Source organism: Nicotiana tabacum, chromosome 18 (genome assembly GCF_000715075.1).
Source record: "Nicotiana tabacum cultivar K326 chromosome 18, ASM71507v2, whole genome shotgun sequence".
NCBI classification, from domain to species: domain Eukaryota; kingdom Viridiplantae; phylum Streptophyta; class Magnoliopsida; order Solanales; family Solanaceae; genus Nicotiana; species Nicotiana tabacum.
In genome coordinates this window covers 69076142-69095593 of record NC_134097.1, presented here as the reverse complement: position 1 = coordinate 69095593, position 19452 = coordinate 69076142, and the positions used below count along the sequence as shown (strand labels likewise).

Below are 19452 nucleotides of genomic sequence, written 5' to 3'. Positions count from 1 at the left end.
TGATCTTGAATTAGCAGTTGTGGTGTTTGCGCTTAAGATCTGGCGCCATTATTTGTATGGGGTATATGTTGACATTTTTACAGATCACAAGAGTCTCCAGTACATCTACAATCAAAGAGAATTAAATCTACGTCAGAGGAGGTGGCTCGAATTACTTAAAGATTATGATGTTGATATCCTCTATCATCCGGGGAAGGCAAATGTTGTAGCCGATGCTCTCAGACGGCATTCTATGGGAAGCTTAGCTCATGTTGAGGCATATAAGCGAACTATGATGAAGGAAGTCCACCGCTTAGCAAGTCTAGGAGTTTGACTTTTGGACTCTGAAGATGGTGGCGTTGTTCTCCAGAATAGGCTGAATCTTCTTTAGTAGCCGAAGTAAAAGAAAAATAGTTCAGTGATCCCTACTTATTGCAGCTGAAGAAAGGAATTCACAAACACAAGACTATGGCTTTTGAACAAGGGGGAGATAATGGTACTTTGAGATACAGAGGTAGACTATGCGTTCCAGACGTAGATGGGCTCAGAGAGAGGATTATGTCAGAAGCCCACAATTCCAGGTATTCTATTCACCCAGGTTCCACAAAGATGTATCATGATCTTAAAGAGGTTTATTGGTGGAACTATATGAAAAAGAATATAGCAGACTTCGTGGCTAAGTGTCCAAATTGTTAGCAGGTGAAAGTCGAACAACAGAGACCTGGTGGTTTAACTCAGAATATAGAAATTCCTATTTGGAAATGGGAGATGATAAACATGGACTTCATAACAGGTCTACCTCGCTCGTTCCAGAAGCATAATTCGATTTGGGTGATTGTAGACTGACTTACCAAGTCAGCTCACTTCTTGCCAGTGAAGACTACAGATTCGGCCGAGGATTATGCCATGTTGTATATTAACGAAATTGTCCAATTGCATGGGACTCCTTTGTCCATTATCTCAGATCGTGGTGCTCAGTTCACAACAAACTTTTGGAAATCCTTTCAAAAGGGATTGGGCACAAGGATGAACCTCAACACCACCTTTCATCCTTAGATAGATGGCCAGGCGGAACGCACCATTCAAACTCTTGAGGATATGTTGAGGGCGTGTGTTATTGATTTTAAAGCTAATTGGGATGATCATCTACCTCTCATTGAGTTTTCTTACAATAACAACTATCACTATAGTATCAAGATGGCACCGTACAAAGCTCTGTATGGGCGAAGGTATAGATCACCAATTGGTTGGTTCGAAGTCGGAGAAGCAGAGTTGTTAGGACCCGACTTGGTCTATCAGGCTATGGAGAAAGTCAACTTGATACAAAGGCATTTGAAGATGACTCAAAGTCGCCAAAAGTCCTATTCAGACATGCGGTGTAGAGACTTAGAGTTCCAAGTTGATGATTGGGTGTTTCTGAAAGTATCGCCCATGAAAGGCGTTATGAGATTTGGGAAGAAGGGGAAACTTAATCCCCGCTATATTGGTCCATATAGAATCCTGCGAAGGATCGGACAGGTAGCTTATGAGTTAGAATTGCCACAAGAACTAGTTGTTGTACACCCAGTGTTTCATGTGTCCATGTTGAAGAAATTCATGGGAGACCCATCACTTGTGGTTCCTACAGAGATTATAGGGGTTAAAGACAGCCTGTCTTATGAAGAAATTCCAGTGGCTATTCTTGATCGTCAAATCCGCAAGCTTAGAACTAAGGAAATTGTTTCAGTAAAAGTGCTTTGGAGAAATCAAAAAGTTGAAGAGGCTACATGGGAAGCCGAGGAGGACATGAAGTCAAGATATCCCCATCTCTTTGAAGAGCAAAAGGAAAATGTGGAAGGTAATTAACCTTTCCATTCACGTCTTATATTATAATCTTCATGTCCTGCAATATTTACTCAGCTTAGTATTTAATGATCACATGCTCGTTCAACTTAATATACATGTATTCATGATATTTTAGTATTCGCATATCTCTATCACACCCGTTTAATGTCCATAGATAGCCGTAGTTGCAGTCGGGACCATCATTCGAGGACGAATAATTCCAAGGGGGAGATAATGTAACACCCCGTAAATTTGGCTTAGTTATGAATGAGTTAAAGGAGTAGTAAGGTTATATTTTGAACATGTGAAGTCACATCAGAATAATTATGGGTGAAAATAGTTGTTTCAAACCCAAGATGGGAAGTGAGGTGCATAAGATTTGACAAAATCGACTAAGTTTGCAGAAAGTCTGTCTTCCAGTAGAGTATAGTGAAAATGTATAAGGAATTTGGGAAATTTCAAAGTATGAAAGTTGTAGGCCATTGAAATATCTTTCCAACGATATATTGTAGAGCCCAAACGGAGCTCTGTGCAAAATGTTATAGCCATTTTACAGAATGGTGTGTAACCACCACGGTCCTGCCGCGTTGTACCGTGACCGCGGTGGTGAGGCAGTGTCCCAGCGATTTACCGTGGTGGACAACTTGGGAAGTCGTTTTTTTAGCCCTATTTTGTCTCCCACAGCCCCAAAACATAAAAACTTGCTCTAGAAAGTAAAGCTCTCAAAAACCTAACTCCTTAAGGTCCCTCCACCGCCCAAGGTAAGTTCTAATGATGATTCTAACTTAATTTCAATTTCCCAACATCTTATTAATATGGGTAAACCCTCCATATCATTAGATATTCGATTGAGACATCATTGTTGAGAGAAGGAAGCCTAGAACTCGAATTCAAAGGGTTTGAACCTCAAAAAGGTAATGTTTTCACCCTCTAATTGATTCTAGCATTGGTTTAATGATTATAAATCCTAGTTCATGAGATATGAGTTGTTGAGTTTGATAGAAAAGCATGAAATATAATAAGGTTGGGGTGTTGATTGTTGATTTTTGGTTAAGAGTGTTGTTTACCTTATGGGTGATGAAGAATAATGTTGATTATAATCGTTTGAGACTTTAGAATTTAACTAGGAACAAGAGAATGGGTGGTGGGGTGTAGAGACACCACTAATAAGGACTATGAAGCTTTATTCTCACCAAGTGTTTTATAGGATGCTTAAGTGACCAAAACATAAGCATCATAGCTAATATGGAATCCCTTTGACTTGTATTGATGTAGATTAAAGTTGAGAAGGTTGACAAACGTTGTATTACGCTCAAGGGGCAGGAAGTTAAGGTATGTAAGGCTAACTCTTTACATTGGGAATGTCTATGAGTCTCCCTACGTCCCATTCATTATGATCATTACCAGTTCCCTCAGAAAGTAACTATGCATTAGTTCCTTGAATAATAGTAGAACTTCTATTCTTTAGATGGCATAGTTTCATAATCATTCGATATTCTATGAGTTTCAGTTATGACAAATGAACTTATTATGAGTACCCATCTCAGTCTAATCCTATTCATTTTTCCAGTATCATGTAACCCAGTATGGCTCATTATTTCAGTATCATGTACTGCAGTATGATTTTCAGTTCCTAATTTTATATTCTTGAAAGTTGAACACCTATATTTGGGCCTGAGGCCGCAATTTATGTTTTATGTATCTTTGGGCCTGAGGCCGCAGTTATGTATACGTATACTTGGGCCCGAGGCCGTAGTTGTGCACACACACACATACATATATATATATATATATATACACACACACACACATATATATATATATATACACACACACACATATATATATATATACACACACACACACACATATATATATATATATATATATATATGTGTGTGTGTGTGTGCGCGCGCGCGCGCGCTTCATCCCCACAAAAAACTAGTCAAAACAACGTCCTCATATACGTATATATATGTAGGGCCTGAGGCTGCAGTTTAATATTCAGTTAAACAGGTTGTTCATCATTCAGAAGAGGGAGTATTCATATCCTTACTTCCTTGTTCAGTTATCAGTTTATCAGCTAGTAGTTCAGTTTCAAATTCAGTATTTACAGTTCTTTTCTTCAGCTGTTTTACATACCATTGCAATTCAAATGTACTGACATCCCTTTTGCCCGGGGCCTGCATCTAACGATTTTTAGGTTGACGATTCTGCTTGCTAGGACATCTCGTATCAGCTATTAGTGAGCCCTAGTCTTTCGGGACCTTATCTCTCTTTTGTTTTAGTCATTATAGTACTTTAGTTAATAAGGTATACCGGGGACCTTGTCCCAGTAAACAATTAGCATTTTCAGTGTTCTTTAGAGGCTTCGTAGACTATGACCCAGTCGGTCGGATATTAGTAGGCTTTCATGTGTTAGCCTTGTCGGCTACTTGATTATACTTGTAGACCTTTTAGTATTTTCGGCATCTATGATATTTCAGTCAGACCCTTTAGTAGATTATCATGTTTTATGTTTACTTCTAGCTCATAGTTATACCACATGTTGATCCAGCCATACAGTTGGTTCGCTCGGTCACATGTAGTCAGGCACCGAGTGTCGTGTTATGCCCAGACCATGGTTCGGGGCATGACACAGGTTCTACAAGCCATGAGCAAGTGTCTATTAGAGTCTTGCGGATCGGTATGATGACGTCCATATCTATCTTTGAGAGGCTACAGGATATTTAGGATATACTTCCCATATTTCTTTCCTTATCGTGCGGTATTGATTCAGCTTGAAGCATGACTCTTTGAATTCCTTCCACACATTCATTTGCGCATGTGAGCGCTCGGTATCAGTTGTATATTGACAGCTTGTGATTCCATGGAAGAGGTGCAAGATGTAATTTCAGTATGCTGATGATGGGCCAGTCTGGAGGACTTGAGGCCGGGTTTGACTATAGTTGAGCACAAAGGTGTTGTGTGAGCATGTGCTTTTGGATTTATATGTCCAGCAGTGTCCCTATTCGTAGAATTTATAGCTAGATGACTACGTGATGAGTATGATGCGAGATGTGTTCATATGGTTGAATGTGACGAGAAGGGTCTGCTTGGAATGTAGAAAGAACTATTTAGTGCTTGATTTCCATCTTGATTTAATGTATAGTCCCGGGTTATGGGTGTGTTGAAGGGTCTTTTCATGTTGTTTAGTTGAGGAGTGAAGTAGATTTCATATCGTGATATGAGTTCAAACTCAGGAATATTAAGTGATTGCGTAATGGTTATGATTGTGGAAGGGTATAAGGAGATGTTAGTTTGAGGTGAAGCATGTGGGTTATCTCCTGCGGGGTGTCCTGAGGTTTGTGTGACCCCTATGTTATTTGTTGGGAGTTTTCTTATACTAGTGAAATATATGTGTCACTATTTGAGTTGGGATCGCTTATGAGAGTGGGTTTGACTGTTACAAGGGTGAATGCGAGATTTGCAGATGATCATAAATACTAGATGGTTTATGTTGCATGAGCTTATGAAGGATTTAGTTGAATCTCACTATGGTATATGGCAGTAATAGAGTATGGGCATTGTGAGTTTTTGTGTGCTTTGATCTATGGATTTGAGCTAAGTGGGGGAGTCCGCTATTGATAAGTTGATTTCACGATTATGTGTTGTATTGGTTTTGGTTTGAGGTATACTTGTGAATGAGTTATGTTCTGGAGAGGGTGAGATCGTGGATGACTTGAGTAAAGGAAATTCTGGGTAAACTTTATGAGTATATGAGAATCACGGAACGATTTGAGTTGTTATTGGTAAATGATGTAATGTGTATGGAGTAGGAATTTATTTGGCTGCATTAAGGTGGAGTTACTTCCTTGGGTGCTGGAGTGCTAATGGGGCACCAGTCATTCGGTCTATTTGGTAAATCTAATTGAGATTTGAGCAGAGTGGAATACTCTCGAGAATGGTTCAAATGAATTCAAGATTTGTGTGTGGCAATTGGGAATCTTCAGGATGTGTATTTGGCTAGAAACTGAGATTTATATTGGAGGATGTCAGGACTTGTGGTGTTTCTATATCATTATGGATTCCACATATCAGTATCAGAAAGGCGAAGGTAATGGCTTTAGATTTGTAGAAGGTCTCTTCAGAGTGGGTATCTTGGTTATGGTACTTTTGGGGTGATTAAGAGAGCATTCAACAGCTTATGAGCCTTAGGGTGGTGTGGTTTATGCTAGGGTCTTGTGTGGTGAGTCTTGGTTGAGGATTGTGGTATTATCGCGAGGAGAAGTATCAATTTGAAGGTAATTCAGAAGGAACTAGGATAAATATGACAGCTTGGTAGTAGGTTGGATCAGCATGGTAATGGATGTGATTGTCTCTTTTGGTCCTTATGAGGTAGTGAGTTTCTACATGTGTTTTGTGGCGGTACTCTTGGGTTTCGGTGGCCTGCGTGGCTTTGTTTAGTTAGAGAGATTCAGTTCTGATGGTTTTGGTTATATGCAAATGGCTTTCGGAGAGTTCTCGATGGTTTCTACCACGGTTTGAGATGTATATTTTTTACTGGCTTGAGCAGCATGTGATGTATAGTGATTTTCTCCGGATGAAATCAAATGGAAAGTTCTTGGCTAATTGAGTGAGCAGTTGCTTGTGACTCGGAGTGGATTACAAAGTTCTCATATTTTTCGTATGATGGCATAGTATATGCGATGTGTTGTGTAGGATTGAGATTTGCATGTGTAAGATCACGGTTCAGTTTTGAAGGGGAGATAATGAGTCCTTAGACAATATGGACAGTTTGAGATGACTAGGTAAATAACATTACTATTTGCTATAGCTTGATGAGAGTATACATTTCAGAAGGGGGAGAGATGTGTTTTGATTTATGGATACTTCATTGGTATTGCAACACTCTCCTAGTTTATCGACTGCTGGTGTTCAAAATTTTCTTTGTGGCACAGAAGAATTATAGAAGTATTCCTCGCGGGATGATCATGTATGAGAGATGTGTTAGACATTCAGGTGGTGGAGTTGGGATCAGATATAGTGATTTATGTGTTCTATGGATTTGGAGACTGGGAGCTCTCAGAAGCAGATTGTTGCATGGTTGTGGACTGTGAACTATGGTCGAAGCTAGCCAGGTGATAGTATGTGTTATGATTCAGTCATTGTGGACTTTCGGAGGATTATTTATCTATTTATGGGTGATCAGAGTTGATTTGGGGGTCCATTAGTAGGCCCAATTAGGATGTGTATTCTACACCAAGTCGGATTGGTTGGCTCTATACTGCTATTGCTGAGGGATGTGCCATTTGGTTATTGTTGAGCTTATTCGTGTTCTAAAATGATCTATGCGTTACTCTTATATGCCACAAGGAGTGGTGATTCATTGGTTATATGTACATATGGTGCGGTTCTATATGAGCTTTATAGCGGAATTTGAGCGAGATGAGTATTTGGGTATTGCATGATTGATTGCGCGTTGGCTATGTTCTTTCCTAATTGTGGTATTGTGTTATTTGATCTCCGTGGTTATGGTAATGCACTTTGGGTACTTGATGTCGAATTTTGCGTGGTTATTGATTTTGACCAGGTGGCTCAAGGTACATAATATGGACCGGCATTTAGATGGGTCACGTATTGTAGCGGAGTTATGTTGAGACATGATCCCTTGTGTTAGATTCGTGTGTTTTGGTTATACAGTGTATGGTAGGTTCTTAACATTGCTTTGTGGCAGTACTTGTTGAGCTTGCGAGATAATTCCCTCGTCTGAGTCATTTTCTATGATTATGTACATTTGGAATGTTGCTTATTGGTGCACAGATTGCATGAGTTGCGACTTTAGACTGTATTAATATGTCATGTCACTAGAGTGATTATGTTAGATGGGATGAGGTCATCTTACCTAGAATCGGTGTTATCAGATCAGATTGCGGTATATTTGGAAGGATATTGATGCTGATCAACTTAGAAATTTGCTATAGTTCCTATCAAAGAAGAAGGAGTTCCATAACTTGTTGGTCTGACGAATGGTTATGAGTTTATGCGTGTTTCTTTCATCATTGGCGGTATATGAAGGTGTTAGAATGTGGCTCTATTTGATAAAAGGTTTATTACCGGTATTGGGTTGTTTTGAGCAGCTACTATGATTAGAAGTTATATCTATGAGTGTCTGAGTTATATGGTATATCATGTGATTTTATCTTGGGTTACGGATATGTCTTGATACAACTTGTTCAAACTTATACAGTGTGTAGATGCAAGATTCTGATTTTATGAAAATTTTCGAATGTGGAAATTTTGGTTCTAAGGTTTATGGGCTAGGTTGGATTAAGAAATTTCAGTCATGTTGTGTTATCAGACCTATATGGGATAGGGTGACGTGGGATCACCCCCGAGTATGTGCATAGTGAAGTAACACGGTGATTTGATGGCTTTTGGAACAACTCTGGGCACGTTCGAGGATGAACGTATGTTTAAGTGAGGGAGAATGTAACAACCCGACCGGTCGTTTTGAGCATTTGCACTTCGCTCGGTAGTTTGGGGTCACAAGTAGCTTCGTATGATGTATTAGGACTTGTGTACAAAATTTGGGTTCATTCTCAATTGATTTGATATGTTTCAACGTGAGTTTTTGGAAGTCGAAAGTTCATTAAGTTTGATTTGAGGTGCATTTCGTCATTTTGATATTGTTATGTGTGTTTTCAGGCCTCGAGTAGGTTCGTGTTATGATATGGAAATTTTTGGTATGTTCAGATGAGGTCCCGAGGGGCTTAGGTGAATTTCGGATAGGTTTGGGTTGTGTTGAGCTCATTTTTCTTATGTTTCGACGTCGTTTCTTCAAACATAAATGATACCACATTGAGCAAATGAGCTCCGATTTCTGTATTTATTGAAGCATTAGATCCGTATCGTAATTACGGAGTCATAGAAAAAAGAATTGTCAAATTTGGACATCGAATAAGAATTTTATGATCATTTTACTAAGAATTAAGTTGTTAGATTTTTTTTAGATTAATTACGAAATTGCCACTATACGTATTTAAAAATCTGCACTATTTTCAAATATTGAAACCAACATATCTCCTTCAATATAAGGTCAAATGGAGTGATTCAAGAGCCTATATTGACTAGAATTTAACAAGAAATCTATTGTAGATATCAAAAGTAAGTTTTGAGATCTTTTGGCATAAGAAATGAGGCAGAACAGTATTAAAACGAGGGATTTATGCATTTAACATATTTTGAGTTGGGGAGCTCGAAATTGGGCAATTTTTCGAGGTTCTTTTCAACATATAAATTAAGGTAAGTGTTCTCTACTCGATTTTGGTTATATTTCATGAATCTATCTTCGATTTTAGCTTTTGGTTGATGAATTTTAAAGAAGAAATTGGGGGTTTTGGTCTAAAGTTTCATAATATGAATTTTTGAGTTTTGAACACTGATTCGGAGTCAGATTTGAGTGAAACTAGTATGGTTGAACTCGTAATTGAATGGGTTAACGAATTTTGTGAGTTTTGTCGGGTTCCGAGGTGCAGGCCCGAGTTGGACTTTTTGGCCGATTTTGGGCTTTTAATTAAAGATTCGACCTTTTCCGATTTGGATTGGTTCCTTTAGCATTGTTTGATGTATTTGAGTTGTTTTTTTATTATTTTCGAGTCATTCAGAGGTCAGAATGCGCGTGATGGGATTCTTGGAGCTTCGTTTGGCTTGCTCGATGTCGGAATTGGCTTGTTTAAGATAAGTAACTCTTCTAAGCATAGTGCTGAGGGTATGAAACCCCAAACTGCGTGTTATGTGATTGGTATTGAGGTGACGCACATACTAGGTGACGGGCGTGTGGGCGTGCACCATGTGAAATGGGACTCTATTGTTCCCATGGCCCTGTATAGTGGCCCTATTTTGTTGATATTTGTGTTTTCATCATGTGATAATGTAATTGAGTTGTCAATCATGTTAAATATCATGCTTAGGCTTTATGTTGATATTGTTTGTACCCATAGTGGTTATTTCTTGTTGTCATCTCACTGATTTTCATTGATATTTTGTACGCAATCATATTCATGCATTCATAGCGTATCTCAGTCTCAGTTGTTGTTGATGATGCATCATATCATTGTTGTCGGGCTAGTTTCATGATATTTTAAGCCCTTGAGAGAGATTGGAGAGAGTGATGACTGAGTGAGGCCGAGGGCCTGATTGTGAGGATATATATATATATGGATCAGGCTGCACTTGGATCAAGTTGCATGTCGCAGCAATATATGGATCGGGTTGCACGCTGCAGCGATAAATGGATCGGGCTGCACGTCGTAGCGATATTGGATCGGGCTGCACGCCGCAGCGATATATGGATCGAGCTGCACGCCGCAATGATATATGGATCGAGCTGCACGCCGTAGCGATATTGGGTCGGACTGCACGCCGCAACGATATAGTGTTTGGGCTGTAGGAGCCCCTCCGTAGGCTGCACACCCCCAGTGAACGCAGTCGACTATATACATATGGATCGGGTTGCACGGCGCAACAGTTATTATACAGCGCTGAGTGATTTAGTGTGCTGAGTATTGAGCTTAGTAAGAGAGGATGCAAGGTAATGAGATTGAGTACTCTGAGAGTATGAGTACATGTTTGATCTCTGAGATACATGGCATTCACATACATACTGTAACGCCCTAGCCGTCCGTTTCATGAGTTAATGCTCTATTTCCCCCATTTCTGCTTCTTATTGCCTTTTTCAGCTATATTTTGTGTTACCGGGTTGGTTGGCTCGGGTTTGGAGAGGTTTTGGTAAGGTTTGAGACACTTAGTCTCTTTTAAGTAAGCTTAAGTTGAAAAAGTCAACCGGATATTGACTTATGTGTTAAAGGGATCGGATATAAGTTTCGATGGTTCAGATAGCTTCGGGAGGTGATTTGGCACTTAGGAGCGTGATCGGAATGTGTTTTGGAGGTCCGGAGTAGATTTAGGCTTGAATTGGCAAAATTGGAATTTTGGCATTTTCCGGTTGATAGGTGAGATTTTGATATAGGAGTCGGAATGGAATTCCGGAAGTTGCAGTAGGTCTGTTATGTCATTTGGGATGTATGTACAAAATTTCAGGTCATTCGGATGTGGTTTGGTAGATTTTTTTATCAAAAGCGTAATTCGGAAGATTTTGGAATTCTTAGGCTTGAATCCGATGTGTTTTGGTTGATTCGATGTTGTTTGAGGTGTTTTTAAGATTGGTATAAGTTTTGATGGTGGTATGTGACTTGTTTGTGCTTTTGGTTGAGGTCCTGGGGTCCTCGGGGTGATTTCAGATGGTTGGCGAAAGATTTGAGTTGGGTTGTGACATCTGAAGTTTTTCCTATTGTTGTCATAACCGCACCTGCGGCTAGGGGACCGCAGGTGCGGTCTTGCAAAAGCGAGTTTGGAGCCGCAGATGCGGCCAAGGAAGGCATCAGCTGGAACCGCAAAAGCGGTTGAGGTGGCGCACCTGCGCTATCGCAGGTGCGGGATTTGCTTCGCAGATGCAGCGCCTGGGATTTAAGTGGTGACTGCAGAAGCGGAGCTTGGGACCGCAGAAGCGGTTGCACAGGAGCGAGAGCTGGACTGCAGGTGGGAAAAGCCTGGGCCATAAGGTATAAAAGAATTCCTTCGCGATTTTTGAGTTGTTCTTCACCATTTCAAGTCGGTTTTGGAGTTGTAGGAGATTTTGAAGAGGGATTCAAGGAATAACGTCTGGAGGTAAGATTTTTGAACCTAATAATCGATCCTATGGCATTATTTCACTGATTTGGCCTAAGATTTATGGAAATTAAGGGTTAAAAATTGGGGATTAGGCCTTGGTATTGGAGACCTTGACTTGGGGATTTGAGGGGCCATTTGTAATCGAATTTTGGGAATTTTGATATGTATGAACTCGTGGGGAGATAAGAAATCTATTGATATAAATTTTATCTAATTCCAAGATGTGGGCTTGGGGTCGGGTTTTTGTCAATTTTGGGATTTATGTTGTAAATTGATTATTTTCGCATGGGCTTCGTTCCCTTAGCATATTTGACATTGTGATTCTGATTTTTGGTTAGATTCGACGCGAGTTGAGGCTGATTCGAGGGGCAAAGGCATCGCGGGCTAGAGTTGGGACTGGATCAAGGTGAGTAATGATTGTAAATGTTGTCCTGAGGGTATGAAACCCCGGATTTCACATCGTTGTCCTATATTAAGGTGACGTACACGCTAGATGACGAGCGTGGGGTCATGCACCGTTGGGGATTGTGACTTAGTCCATCCCGAATGACTGTTTTACCGCATATTTGATTGAAAACTGTTTACTATCATCATGTTTTGGGCTAAATGTTATATTTGGGCCTCGTGCCCACTATTTGGACCCGTAGGGGATTTTTATTGCTATTTCCTCACTGTTTTGATTTTATATTTGTACTCAGTCATGCTAGATTATTGTTTTCATAACTCAACCATGTTTACTCTATTTTATCACTTTAAATGATATTTTGGGTTGAGCATCATATTTTACTGTGCCCGAGTGGCTTTTAGAGATTTCGGACTGAGTAGGGCCGAGGGTCTATGTTGTGAGGATTATTATGGGATCGGGCTGCATGTCGCAGCAGTGTTATACTGATTATGATTATGAGGTCGAGGGCCTGAGTTGTATGCCATGAGGTGGCTTGATATGAGGCCGAGAGACTATTGATTATGCCACGAGATGGATTGATACTGCGCTTGGGCCGTAAGGGGTCCTTCATAAAGTCTGTACACCCCCAGTTAGCGCGGGTACCCATTGTGATATGAGATATAGCCTGAGGGGCTGGTGTTGTTCCATGTTGTTGTCCAAGGTGCTGATTCTGTTGGTATTGTGCCCAAGGGGCGGTTTTTATGTGTTTATCTCTTCTAGTTGCCTGTCATTTACTTGTTTAACTGTTAAAAAGGTATTTTAAAGAAGCTTAAACTGAACTAAGGTGTTTTATGAGATTTCACTGTTTTATTGCACTTTACTAGTTTTACTCCGCCTCTCTATAGCATGTTGTTGTATTTTTATGTGATTTCTTACCGCTCAGTCTTTATTTATTATTATTACTCACTGAGTTGGAGTACTCACATTACTCCTTGCACCGTGTGTGCAGATATAAGAGCCTCGGGTTCTACTAGCAAATGATGATCGCTTCCAGCTCAGGCGGTTTGGAGTTCACTAGGTAGCTGCTCGGCATTCGCAGCCCAATTCTTCTCCACTACATTATTTTCCCTCGTTTTAGTTCTGTAATAGACTATGTAGATTCTTCCTACTTTTAATCGATTATTAGATGCTCATGACTGGTGATACCCCGATGTCGGGCTATGTCTATTCTGCAAATTGTACTGTCTCACTGTTTATTTGGGATCTAATCATGGTAAAGACTTAAACTATGTTATTTTAATTTCTTAAAATGAATTGGGTGTTGAGTCGACTGGACTTGTCTTCATGAGAAGCGCCATCACGACAGGATCTGGGTTTAGGGTCGTGACAAGTTGGTATCAGAGCCTAGGTTACATAGGTCTCACGAGTCATGAGTAGGTTTAGTAGAGTCTCGCGGATCGGTACAGAGACGTCTGTATTTATTCTTGAGAGGCTGCAGAACCTTTAGGAAAAACTTCATATTCTTGAAATTCTTGTCGTGCGAATCTGTTGATCCGAGTACTAAACTTCTGTTGTTCTATTCTCTCACTAGATTGTGAGGACATACGCTACCGGTCAGGATGGACGGCCACCAGTACCACCAGCTATGGCCACTAGAGGCCGAGGATGCGGTCGTGGTCGCGATAGGGGCAGGGGTGTAGCCCGCACAGCAGCTAGGGCAGCACTTGCAAATCCACCAGCCGCCCTAGTTCAGGATCAGGTCCCAGTTGTGGACGCTCTAGTAGCACTAGCTCGGGCACCAGCTGTGCCTATTATGATTCCGGGTTTTCAGGAGGCCTTGGCTCAGATTCTATCAGTATACATTGGCCTAGCTCAGGCGGTCTCAGTCACTACAGCCGCAGCTACTTCTCAGGCTGGGGGGGCACTCAGACTCCTGCCGGTCGCACACCTGAGTAGGTCGTGCAGGGACTTCAGACACTGGGAGCACATCCAGCCCAGCCGGTTGCAGCTACTCAAGACTATGTAGCTCCTGCCATGCCAAAGGACGAGCAACGTAGGTTGGAGAGGTTTGGTAGACTTCAGCCTCCGACTTTTAGTGGTGCAGATGGCGAGGATGCCTAGGGTTTCTTGGACAAGTGTCAGAGGATTCTTCGTACATCGTGTATTCTGGAGACCAGCGGGGTTGCTTTTACTACTTTTTAGTTTTCTAGAGCTGCCTTCACTTGGTGGGAGGCTTTTGATAGGCGTAGGCATATTGGTGCAGCACCCCTTACCTGGAAGTAGTTCTCCATTCTCTTTTTGGAGAAGTATGTGCCGCAGTCTCGCAGAGAGGAGTTGCGCGGGTAGTTCGAGTGGTTGCGTTAGAGAGAGATGACTATGATGCAGTATGAGATGAGGTTCTCTGAGTTAGCTCGTCATGCTATTTGGTTGGTTCTGACAGATAGAAAGAGGATTAGGAGGTTTGTTGATGGCCTCACTTATAAACTTCATATTCTCATGACCAAGGAGAGGGTGTCTGGTGCTACTTTTGAGGAGGTTGTTGACATTGCTTGTGAGATTGAGTCAGTTCGTCGCCAGGAGCGAGATGAGAAGGAGGCTAAGAGGCCTCGAAGATTTGGTAGTTATGGTGGTGCTCCTTCGAGAGGTCAGTTTCAGCACGATAGAGGCCTTCCATTCAAGCAGGTTCAGCCAGCTTGCACAAGTTATCGTGGGGCGTCATCGGGTCATTGTTCTCACAGTTCTCATCAGCTCTACCAGTTCAGGGCTCTTCTATGCTAGGTGCATCTACTAGTCATTCTGGTGCTAGGGGTTCCCTTTAATCCCTATCTCCAGCGCTTGGGAGTTGCTGTGAGTGTAGAGAGATGGGTCATATGTGGAGGCAGTGCCCTCGTTGTCCTGCAGGTTCATCTCAGCAGAGGAGTCAGCCATCGACTTCAGCGCCGGTTACTTCGCCACCACTCACCCACCCAGCTAGGGGTGGAGGTCAGTCAGCTAGGGGTCGCCCTAGAGGGGGATGTCGATCAGGTGGCGGTCAGGCCCGTTTCTATGCACTTCCAGCTAGACCCAATGTTATTGCTTGCGATGTTATTATTACAGGTATTGTCTCAGTCTGCCACAGAGATGCTTCTATATTATTTGATCCCGGTTCCACTTATTCTTATGTGTCATCATACTTTGCTCGTTATTTGGATACGCCCCGTGAGTCTCTTGTTTTACTTGTTCATATATCTACTTTGGTACTGTTGTTGTAGACTGTGTGTACCGGTTGTATGTGGTGACTACTGGGGGTCTGGAGACCCAAGTGGATCTTTTCTTGTTATGTATGGTGAATTTCGATGTTATTTTAGGCATGGATTGGATATCTCTGTGTCGTGCTGTTCTGGACTATCATGCTAAAATAGTGACATTGGCTATTCCGGGTGTGCCACGGACTGAGTGGCAAGGTTCGACTGATTATGTTCCCAGTAGGGTAATTTCATTCTTGAAGACCCAGCGTATGGTTGGGAAGGGTTGTCTTTCATATTTAGCCTTTGTGAGGGATGTCGGTTCAGAGACTCACAGTATTGATTCTGTTCTAGTTGTGAGGGATTTTCCCAATATGTTTCCTACAGACCTGTCGGGCATGCCACCGGACAGGGATATTGATTTTGGTATTGATCTGGTGCCGAGCACTCAGCCCATTTCTATTCCACCGTATCGTACGGCGCCAGCGGAGTTAAAGGAGCAGCTTCAGGAACTCCTTGATAAGGGGTTCATTCAGCCTAGTGTGTCGTCTTGGGGTGCACCGGTTCTATTTGTAAAGAAGAAGGATGGCACTATGAGGATGTGCATTGATTATAGGTAGTTGAACAAAGTAACAGTTAAGAACAAGTATCCTATGTCTCATATTGATGATTTATTCCACCAGCTTTAGGGAGCGAGAGTGTTCTCCAAGATTGATCTCCTTTCAGGTTATCACCAGTTGAAGATCAGGGACTCGGATATTCTTAAGACAGCTTTCAGGACCCGATATGGTCATTATGAGTTCTTGGTGATGTCTTTTGGGTTGATCAATGCCCCAACAGTGTTCCTGCATTTGATAAACAGTGTGTTCCGGCCTTATCTCGACTCATTCGTCATAGTTTTCATTGATGATATTTTGGTGTATTCATGTATTCAGGAGGAGCACGCGGAGCATTTGAGAGTTGTGTTGCAGATATTGAGGGAGGAGAAGTTTTATGCAAAGTTCTCCAAGTGTGAGTTTTGGCTCACTTTAGTGGATTTCTTGGGGCACGTGGTGTCCACTGAGGGTATTCAAGTTGATTCAAAGAAGATAGAGGCGGTTCAGAGTTGGCCCAGACCGTCCTCAACCACAGAGATTCGCAGCTTTCTTGGGTTGGCGGGTTATTACCGCCGATTTGTTCATGGATTCTCATCTATCGCATCGCCCTTGACCAAGTTGACTCAAAAGGGTGCTCCATTCATGTGGTCGGATGCGTGTGAGGAGAGCTTTCAGAAGCTCAAGACTGCCTCAGCTCCAGTGTTAGTTTTGCCATCAACTTCAAGTTCATATATCGTGTATTGTGATGCTTCGAGAGTTGGTATTGGGTGTGTGTTGATGCAGGAGGGTAGAGTTATTGCTTATGCTTCTCGCCAGTTGAAGCCCCATGATAAGAACTACCATGTTCATGATTTGGAGTTGGATGTCATTGTTCACGCGTTGAAGATTTGGAGGCATTACTTGTATGGTGTGTCGTGTTAGGTGTTTACTAATCATCGTAGCCTCCAACACTTGTTCAAGGAGGCAGCGGAGATGGTTGGAGTTGCTAAAGGATTATGATATTACTATCTTGTACCATCCGGGGAAGGCCAATATGGTGGCCGATGCTTTGAGCCGAAAGGCGGTGAATATGGGGAGTTTGGCATATATTCCAGTGGGGGAGAGACCTCTTGCAGTTGATGTTCAGGCCTTGGCCAACCGATTTGTGAGGTTAGATATTTCGGAGCCTAGTCGGGTATTGGCTTGTGTGATTTCTCAGTCTTCCTTATATGATCGCATCAGAGAGCGCCAGTATGATGATCCTCATTTGCTTGTCCGTAAGGAAAGAGTTCAGCATGATGATGCCAGAAATGTGACTATTGGTAATGATGGGGTGTTGAGGATGCAGGTCCGGATATGTGTGCCTAATGTAGTTGTGCTTTGGGAGTTGATTCTAGAGGAGGCCCATAACTTACGGTATTCCATTCATCTAGGTGCCGCGAAGATGTATCAGGATCTGAGACAGCATTATTGGTGGAGGAGAATGAAGAAGGGCATTGTGGGATTTGTAGCTCGGTGTCTCAATTGTCAGCAGGTAAAATATGAGCATCAGAGACCGGGTGGCTTGCTTCAGCAGATGGATATTTCAGAGTGGAAGTGGGAGCGGATCATCCATGGACTTTGTAGTTGGGCTCCCACGGACTTTGAAGAAGTTCGATGCTATTTGGGTGATTGTGGATCGGCTGACCAAGTCCGTGCACTTCATTCCTGTGTGTACCACCTATTCTTCAGAGCTGTCGGCAGAGATCTATATCCGGGAGATTGTTCGTTTGCATGGTGTCCCAGTTTTCATCATTCCAGATAGGGGCATTCAGTTTACTTCGCAGTTTTGGAGGTCTGTGCAGCGAGAGTTGGGTACTCAGGTTGAGTTGAGCACAACTTTTCACCCTCAGATGGACGGGTAGTCCGAGCGCACTATTCAGATATTGGAGTACATGTTGCGTGCTTGTGTCATTGATTTCGGAGGGTCATGGGATCAGTTTCTACCGCTCGTAGAGTTTGCTTATAACAACAGCTACCAGTCAAGTATTCAGATGGCTCCATATGAGGCTTTGTATGGGAGGTAGTGTAGATCTCCAGTTGGTTGGTTTGAGCCGGATGATGCTAGATTATTGGGGACAGACTTGGTGCAGGATGCTTTAGAAAAGGTGAAGGTGATTTAGGATAGGCTTCGCGCAGTGCAGTCGAGACAAAAAAGTTATGCTGATAGGAAGGTTCGGGATGTGTCCTACATGGTTGGTGAGAAGGTTCTGTTGAAGGTTTCGCCCATGAAGGGTGTTATGAGATTTGGGAAAAAAGGTAAATTGAGTCCTTGGTTCAGTGGTCCTTTTGTGGTGCTTCGGAAGATTGTGGAGGTGGCTTATGAGCTTGCTTTGCCACCCAGCTTGTCGAGTGTGCATTCGGTATTTCATGTTTCTATGTACCGAAAGTATATTGGGGATCCGTCTCATGTTCTGGATTTCAGCACGGTTCAGTTAGATGGTGATTTAACTTATGATGTGGAGCCAACAACTATTTTGGAGCGTCAGGTTCGAAAGTTGAGATTAAAGGATATAGCTTCCGTGAAAGTGCAGTGGAGAGGTTGGCCTGTAGAGGAGTCCACCCGGGAGACCGAGCAGGAGATGCGGAGCGGATATCCTCACATGTTTGGGGCTTCAGGTATATTTCTTGACTCGTTCGAGGACGAACATTTGTTTTAGAGGGGGAGGATGTAACAACTCGGCTGGTCCTTTCATGAGTTACCACTCCGTTTGCCCCATTTCTACTTCTTATTGTCTTGTTCAGCTGTATTTTGTGTTACCAAGTTGGTTGGCTCGGGTTCGGAGAGGTTTTGGTAAGGTTTGAGACACTTAGTCTCTTTTGAGGAAGCTTAAGTTAGAAAAGTCAACTAGATGTTGACTTATGTGTTAAAGGGCTCAGATGTGAGTTCTGATGGTTTAGATAGCTTCAGAAGGTGATTTGGGACTTAAGAGCATGATCGGAATGTGTTTTGGAGGTCCAGAGTAGATTTAGGCTAGAATTGGTGAAATTGAAATTTTGGCATTTTCCGGTTGATAGGTGAGATTTTGATATAGGGATCGGAATGGAATTCTGGTAGTTGCATTAGGTTCGTTGTGTTATTTGGGATGTGTGTGCAAAATTTCAGGTCATTCGGATGTGGTTTGGTAGACTTTTTGATCAAAAGCGTAATTCAGAAGATTTTGGAATTTTTAGGCTTGAATCCGATGTGTTTTGGTTGATTCAATGTTGTTTGAGGTGTTTTGAAGATTGGTATAAGTTTGGATGGTGGTATGTGACTTGTTTGTGCATTTGGTTGAGGTCCTGGGGGCCTCGGGGTGATTTCAGATGGTTGGCGAAAGATTTGAGTTGGGTTGTGACATTTGAAGTTTTTCCCATTGTTGTCATAACCGCACCTGCGGCTAGGGGAGCGCATGTGCGGTTTTGCAAAAGCGAGTTTGGAGCCGCAGATGCGGCCGAGGAAGGCATCAGCTGGAACCGCAAAAACGGTTGAGGTGGTGCACCTGCGCTATCGCAGGTGCGGGATTTGCTTCGCAGATGCAGCGTCTGGGATTTAAGTGGTGACTGCAGAAGCAGAGCTTGGGACCGTAGAAGCGGTTGCGCAGGAGCGAGAGCTTGACTGCAAGTGTGAGCGTGGGGTCGTGCACCATTGGGGATTGTGACTTAGTCCATCCCGAATGACTGTTTTACCGCGTATTTGATTGAAAACTGTTTACTATCATCATTTTTTGGGTTG

At 42.3% G+C, this 19452-nt stretch overlaps 1 pseudogene; it reads left to right on the top strand.

Moving 5' to 3' along the window:
• The first annotated feature begins 447 nt into the window (after window positions 1-447).
• The window catches only part of LOC142172530 (uncharacterized), a 31011-nt pseudogene continuing 12006 nt past the window's right edge, over window positions 448-19452 (top strand).